We start from the raw sequence: 8,615 nt of genomic DNA, 5'->3' as shown, positions 1-8,615 counted from the left end.
CTTTCTTTCTTTCTTTCTTTCTTTCTTTCTTTCTTTCTTTCTTTCTTTCTTTCTTTCTTTCTTTCTTTCTTTCTTTCTTTCTTTCTTTCTTTTTGCTTGTGGTCATCCAATTTTCTTATTACCATTTATTTAAGAGATTTTTCTTTCCCCATTGTATGTTCTTAGTACCCTTGTAAAAACCTTATGTGCATAGGTCATATTTATTTATTTACGGACTCTCTATTCTATTGTACTGGTCTACCTGTTTCTTTTTTAATGTTAATACCATACACTTTTGATTACTATAGCTTTGTAACATAATTTGAAATCAGAAAAGGTGATAATATCATTGGAATACTGATGGCAATTGCACTGGATCTGGAGACTGTTTTGTGTCATATAGAAATTTTAACAATATAAATTCTTCCAATCTCTGAACATGAAATATCTTTTTGTTAATTTATGCTTACTTCAATTTCTTCATTGATGTTTGTAATTTTCAGTGTACACAACTTTCACCTCCCTGGTTAAATTTATGCCTAAGTATTTTAAATTTTTGATGCTATTGTAAATGAGATTGTTTTCCTGATTTTTTTCAGTTTGTTGTTTGTGTATAAAAATGCAACTAATTTTTGTGTGTTGATTTTATATCTTGCAACTTTCCTCAATTTGTTTACTAGTTCTAATATTTTTTTGGAGGAACCTTTAGGTTTTCTCTATATTGTATTATGTCATAAACAGAGATAATTTTCTCTTTCTTTCATTCTTTCTTTCTTTCTGAATGCTTTTTATTTCTTTTTCTGTCTAAGTGCTAGACTTTTTCTTACAGGTCCTAATTGCTAGATAAGATTGCCAGTACTACGCTTAATAGAAATGACAGGAGTGGGACCCTAAATTTATTACTAATCTTAGAGAAAATGCTTTCAGCTTTTGACCATTGAGTATGATGTTAGCTGTGGGCTTGTCATATATATACACACACACACACACACACACATACACACAGACGAGGTGGTCCTGCTATGTTGCCCAGGCTTGTCTTGAATTCCTGGCCTTGAGTAATCCTCCTTTCTCAGCCTCCCAGAGAGCTACAATTACAGGCATAAGCAACCACACTCAGCCGCATTTTTTCTCTACCTAAGAGTTGTATTCATGAATGGACATTTAATTTTGTTGAGTGCTTTTTCTGCTTCTATTTAGATAACCATGATTTCTATACTTAATTCTGTTAATGTGCTGTGTATTTATTGATTTGCCTATGTTGAACCATCCTTATCCCACAAGTAATTCATACTTGATTATGATATGATTCTTTTCATGCACTATTGAATTTGGTATGGTAGTATTTTGTTGATGATTTTTACATCAATGGTTATTAGCAATTTTGGCATGTACTTCTTTTCTTGTGGTGTCCTTATTTGGCTTCCTGTAACATGATATTGGTCTAATAAGATAAGTTTGAAATGTCCTTTTTTCTTTAATGTTTTGGAAGAGTTTGAGAAGGTAGGCATTAGGCTTCTATAAATATTTGGTAAAATTCTCCACTTAAGTCATCTTATTCTGGGCTTTTCTTTGCTGGGGAGTTTTGATTACTAACTTAATCTTCTTCTTTATGATAGGATGGTTCAGATTTTCTATTTCTTAATTGTTCAGTCTTTCTAGATGTGTGTTTCTAGGAGTTTATCCATTTCTTCTAGGTAATCCAACTTATTGGCATATAATTATTCATAGTATCCTCTTAAGATTCTTTTTATTTCTATAGTATCAATTGCAATGCCTCCTCTTTTATTTATAATTATACTTATCTAATTCTTCTTTTTTCTTAGCCTAGTTAGAAGATTGCCAATTTTGTTTACTTTTTAAAGAATCTAACTCTTAATTTTGTTGATTTTTTTATTGATTTCTCTATCTCTATTTTATTTGTATCTGTTCTAGTATTTATCACTTTCTTCCTTATGCACACTTTGGGCTGAGTTTGTTCTTTTTCTAATTCCTTGAGATATAATGGTAGATTTTTTATTACAGATACTTACTTTTTTAATGAAGGCATTTATTGCTATAAAATTCCTTCAAATAACTTCATTTGCCACATTCCATAGCCTTGGTATACTTTGTTTTCATTTTTGTATGTCTCATGATAGTTTTTGATTCCTCCTTTGATTTCTTCTTTGACACATTGATTGGTCAGAACTCTCTTGTTTAATTTCCACATAATTGTGAGTTTTTAAAAGATTACCCATGATATTGATTTCTAGTTTCATACTATTGTGGTCAGAAAAAATACTTGATAAATTTCAATCTTATTAAATTTGTTAGAAGTTCTTTTGTGTCCTAATATATAATCTATACTGGAAAATATTCCATGTGGCCCTAAGAAAAGGATTTTTTTTTGAAGTTTAATGGAAAGTTCTTTATGTCTGTTAGGTTCATTTGGTCTAAAGTATAGTTCAAATTCAATGTTTTCTTATTGATTTTCTGTCTGGATGATCTATCCATTTTTAAAAGTGGATGACTGAAGTTCCCAACTATTATCATATCACTTTAAATTTTTCTTTTCAAATATGTTCATTTTTTCTTTATGTATTTATGTTTACTATTGTTTACTATTGTTACATCCTTTTGAAAAGTGGACTCCTTGGTCATTATATAATGGCCTTCTTTGTCTCTTTTAGTATTTTTGACTTGTAGTTTATATTGCCTGATATAAATATAGCTACTTTGTTCTCTTTTGGTTTTCATTTGCATGGAATATCTTTTTCCATTCTTTATACTTTTAGCTTCTGTGTCTCATAGGATAAAGTGAGTTTCTTCTAGGCAGCATATAGTTGGGTTTCAATATTTAATCCATTCGGTTACCTTTTTTTATTTTTTTATTTTTTCTAGATGGAGTCTCATTCTGTCAGCAGGCTGCAGTGCAATGGCGCAATCTCAGCTTGGCTCACTGCAACCTTCACTTCCTGGGTTCAAATGATTCTCCTGCCTCAGCCTCCAGAGTAGCTGGGACTACAGGCTCATGCCACCATACCCAACTAATTTTTGTATTTTTTAGTAGAGAGAGGGTTTCACCATGTTGACCAGGATGGTCTCTATCTCTTGACCTTACAATCCACCTATCTCAGGCTCCCAAAGTGCTGGGATTACAGGTGTGAGCCACTGGGCCCAGCCTACCTTTTCTTTTGATTGGATAATTTAATATACTTACATTTAAAGTAATTATTGATAGGTAGTAGAGCCTGTATATAGCCATTTTGTTCATTGCCATTTTTCATTGTTTTCTGTTTCTTTCCTTTTCTTTCTCTCTTACTGACTTCTTTTATGATTTGATTTTTTGTTGTTGTTGTGGTATGCTTTGATTTATTTCTTTTTATTTTGTGTATCTACTTCAAGTTTTCTCTATGATTACCATGAGGCTTAAATAAATGTCACTTTTTTATTTATACAAGTGTATTTTAGTCTGATGACAACAAAATTTTGATCACATACAACAGCTCTGTAACTTTACTTCCTCCCTCATATATTATGTTATTGATGTCACAATTTACATGTTTTTATATTCATATCCATTAATACATTGTTGTTACCATAGTAGTTTTTAATACTTCTGTCTTTCAATCTTATAGAGAGTTAAAATTAAAATATAAACCATCATTAAAGCACTATAACATATTAATTTTACTATATAGTTACCTTTATCAGTGAACTTTTAACCTTAGTATATTTTCATGGTGCTGATTTGAGTCTTTTCATTTCAGCTTGAAGAACTCACATTAGCATTTTTTATATGCACTGGATCTAGAGGTGATGAACTCCCTCTTTTTCTTTTGTCTGAAAAAGACTGTGTCTTTCTCCTTTATTTCTAAGGGACAACTTCACAGTGTATAGCATTCTTGGTTGGCTTTTCTTCTTTAGCACTTTGGATATATTATCCTACTCTGCTAGCCTGCAAGGTTTCTGCTGAAATCTGCTGATAATTTTATGTAGTTTCCTTTATATTTGATAAGTAACTTTTCTCTTGCTATTCTCAACATTCTCTTTGTTGTTGATCTTTAATAATTTTATTATAATGTGTCTCAGTGAAGTTCTCTTTATCTTTACCCTATATGAAGTTCCTTAAGCGTCATGAATGTTCATGAAGGGATGCTCATTTCCCTCTTCAGATTTCGAAGACTTTCTGTCTTATTTCTTTAAATAAGCTTTCTGTCCCTTCTTTTTCTGCTTCTTCTGGGACTCCTTCTGTGTATATCGGTTTAAGTCATTGTTTCCCACAAGTCATACAGGCTTTCTTCATTCTTTTTAATTCTTTTTATATTTTTCTGTTCTGGCTAGATAATTTCAAATGATCTGTCTTTGAATTTATTGATTCTTTTTTCTGTTTGATTGATCCTGCTCTTGCATCTCTCTATTGAACATTTTACTTCAAACACTGAATTCTGCTGGGTGCGGTGGCTCACGCCTGTAATCCCAGCACTTTGGGAGGCCGAGACGGGCGGATCACAAGGTCGGGAGATCGAGATCATCCTGGCTAATATGGTGAAACGCCGTCTCTACTAAAGAATACAAAAAACTAGCCAGGCGACGAGACGGGCGCCTGTAGTCCCAGCTACTTGGGAGGCTGAGGCAGGAGAATGGCGTAAACCTGGGAGGCGGAGCTTGCAGTGAGCTGAGATCCAGCTACTGCACTCCAGCCTGGGCGACAGAGCCAGACTCCGTCTCAAAAAAAAAAAAAAAAAAAAAAAAAACACTGAATTCTTCAATGCATAATTTCTAGGTTTAAAAATAATGATTTATATATCTTTATTGACTTTGCCATTTTGTTCATGCATTGTCCTCTTGATATTTTTAATTGCTGTCTCTGTTCTTCTGGAGCTCACTGAACTTCTTTATAAAGATTGTTTTGAATTATCAGGCAATTCGTAGATGTCAGTTTGTCTGGTGTAAGTCACTAGAGCTTGATTTTGTTTCCTTGGTGTTATGATACCTCCTTGTCTCTTCATGTTCCTCTAAGTCTTGTGTTGCTGTTTTTGCACTTGAGGAAGCAATTTCTTTCTCTAGTCTTTACTGACTAGCTTTGAAGAGAAAGACTTTCACCAGGCAGCCTGCCTAGAGATGTTAGTGGCCTCCAAGGCCTTTACTGTGAGTGTTCCTGCTCCACTTGTTATATTTGAGTGGGAAAATCTTAGGATTATGTGTTTTCTCTTGATCCTGCAAAGCCAGCATTGTTCTTAGACTCTCATTTATTTTTCTAGGACAGTGCCTTGAAACATTCTCAGTTGTTTGCACTCTCCCAAAACTAACAGGGTAAAGCTAGCTGCTAAGATCTGTACCTGCTGTTGAGATTCATGTACTGCCTACAAAAGCTTATGTGGGCCATTAATAGAAACATATGGGATGCCATCCATGCAGGGGTGGGTGAGCAAGTACACAGAGTGCTGGAGGCATGTGTTGACTGGTTGAGAGGGTTCCTTGGGTGAGTCATGTTGCAGGGATTGTGAGTGGGCCACTTGAGGGAATCCAGTAGCAGGTTAGCAGGATTTGCAGCTGGTTCTCGAGAACTGCCTAATAGTTGCTATATGCTCCCTTGCCATTTCCCTGCTTTTAGCTGTCCCCAGATGATTTAGTTGTGCTGACCCCTCAGTGCTCTGGTGGGATGAAACAGAAGCAGACCTCCTGGGTAGTGTCCCACATGACTGGGGAAGCCTAATGCTTACTGTTCTCCCACTTTTCCCCAGGTGAGAAATTGCAGGCTGAGGGGGCCTCTCTTGGCATTGAGCTGTGCTACTTTGGAGGAGGGGTAATGCACATAATGTGAAACTGTTCTATTATTGTCTTTAGTGTGTCTACTCATATACTTTTTTTTTTTTGTCTCAGTGGGATACTACACTCTGTAGCTAGACTATGTGGCTCCCACAAGTGTACTCTTGTCTATGGTGTTTGCCAAATGTGTGTGTCTGTTGGTGGATGGGAGATGAAGCTTCCTATTCTACCCTCTTGTTAACATTATTTTCTAGAAATTTGTTTTTGTAACACCTAGAATACCCCTTCTCTTGGTGTTATTTTAAAATTTAAAATGATTTTATTACACCTTAAATGTTTGAGCAATGTTTTTTTCAGCACAGAATATGTATCCATATTTATCCTTCACCCAGCATTCAGAGTGATCTTTTAAAAAATATATGTAGGTTTTAGGTAGCTGTTGTGTTTTAAAATTTTTATTGGCTTCTGATTGTCATTTGAATACGGATATAAATTTCTTAACATGCCATACGTAGTTCAGTATATTCTGAGATGACCACCTGTGCTCACCAAGCTGCAGCTACAAAGGACTTCCTTCAATATGCAGAATCCTTTGTCTCCTTGCAGAGATATCTGCACAAAATCAGTCCTTTGGTTGGCCCTCGAAGTTCGCTTCCTTTTCCCCCAATTCATTTTTGCCTAGCAAGTTCTTATTTATTCCCCACTTAAGTGTTTTAATATTTCTCCCTTAGAGAATGATTTCTTTTTTCTGACAACAGCTCCTTGCTATCAGCAGGTTAATTTCAAAAAAAAAGAAGAAGAGAAAGAAAGAAAGAAAAAGAAAGAGAGAAAGAGAGGAAAGAAAGAAAGAAAGAAAGAAAGAAAGAAAGAAAGAAAGAAAGAAAGAAAGAAAGAAAGAAAGGAAGAAAGAAACCACATGCTTCCCCAAAGGATGTAAAACATTTGTGATTAACTATCTCGTTGAATTGTTTGTTTAACAGCTGGTCCCTCCTCTAGTAAGCTCCTCAAGTTCCTCAAGGATAATCAACCTGTCTCCATCACTCAGTGTTGAAATCCCAGTGCCTAGCACAATTCCTGGTACACAGTTGGCACAAAAATGTATATTTGTTGCAAGAATGAATGGATGAATGAGTGCATGAACAAAGGAACAAACTACACATTATATGAACAAATAAAAATTCTAGGAAAATTACTTTTGGGCTTAATAGAAGTTATAGGCTTCATATTATAAATATTTTTGCTATGATAATATTTGTGGATTTATATTTTAATGCTTTAGTTCGATTGAATTTTTGAATAACTTCTAGAGTTTTTGAACAATTGAGATAAGACCAGTGTCTACATATACTTGTTCTATAAGTTAGAATGTTTTTTATTCTTCTCCCTGGGGTAGGGTGACATAACAAAGGCATGTTCTCTAGTTCTGGCAAGGCTGTGGCATCTATAGAGACTCCTGATTAAAATTCTGTCTCTTTACTAAACAGAAAAAGATGACTCAGAACACTTGGGGATCTGAAAGCCTCCAATATGAATTTCAAATTTCTACTGTTAGAATGCAGCAAAGCAAGTGAGATTGTAAATGGTCCCTTCTTCTAAGGACCTCCCCTATATCTTTTTGTGAACCAGTAGATGAGGACAAGGAATAATGAAAATGTCTACTTGCAGAAACATGTACATATGTGTTTCTTGTTGTTAGAGACAAAATACATCTTAGAGAATATAGAGAGGTCTGTGCCTTAGGCAATGTTGCCTGGACATAACTAACCTAATTTTCTAGTAAATCTTGGCATCTGTAACATTTGTGATAGAATCTACAATATTCTTCTTAGATTAGTTGGATGCTACTAAACATTGCTGATTTACGTTTGGTAAATAAAATGATCACAATGTGAATGTAAAAGGTCTCTGGTTACTACTGATGATTAAAAGAGTCTAAGACATTCTTGTTAAAAGGTGAAAATCAAATATCAGGAGGTGGTGTTGGCATATCTTATCAATCAAAAGGGCAAAATCTGCTTCTTTTCTCAAACTTGGCTAAGGCAGTTACCCTGATCTCATTAGAGTTAACAAAATGCCAAATACTTGAATCTGTTTGTTATTTGAGTGCTTGTATTCTTCTAGATTTCAACATAAAATACAACCTGAGTCCAAAGCCCTATTTTGCACCTTAACACACTGTACTCTCTTCTAGCCCTTAGCTTGATCTCAGAGCAAAAAGTAAGTTGCTGAAAGTGGTCATTCTTGATCACCCTAAATCAAAGAAGTTCCCCATTCACCAGTATTTTCTATTTTTCTATCTCAATAACTTATATGCAGGGTATGTATTATAATTTCCTTATCATTTATATTTTTATTTCTTTTAAAAATATTTAGTGATAGTTCTTAAGTGTCAAAAGGGTAGAGACCATGTTCACCATTTTTTCTTCATTTTTATTTCTGGAATTTCTAGAAGAGTACTATGCATAGAGTAAATGCTCAAGAAATATTCAATGAATGATCTGATTGAATTGTTTATTCAATAATTTTAGTATATGTTATCTAACTGAATGAATATATATCAATTATTACTCACGTTAAGCAGACAGACAACTCAGGCTTAAAGAAAATGCTTGACTTGCCCATATTTGTTCAGCTAGTAAAGAACAGAGGTAGAATTTGAACTTAGGACTTCTTTTTTCCACATCACTGGTCTAAAAGCATTTTTCTTACTGTTTCCAGTATCCTGAGAAAAAGTGAAAGGATAGGAAACTAATATTTCTGAACCCTCTGCTAGTATTTGCCCATATTATCTCACTTGCTCTTTTCTTTTTTTTCCTTCCCTTCCTTCCTTCCTTCCTTCCTTCCTTCCTTCCTTCCTTCCTTCCTTCCTTCCTTCCTTCCTT

This window comes from Colobus angolensis, unplaced genomic scaffold, assembly GCF_000951035.1.
Source record: "Colobus angolensis palliatus isolate OR3802 unplaced genomic scaffold, Cang.pa_1.0 Scaffold27, whole genome shotgun sequence".
NCBI classification, from domain to species: Eukaryota; Metazoa; Chordata; class Mammalia; order Primates; family Cercopithecidae; genus Colobus; species Colobus angolensis.
Note: the sequence above shows the minus strand (reverse complement) of the source record.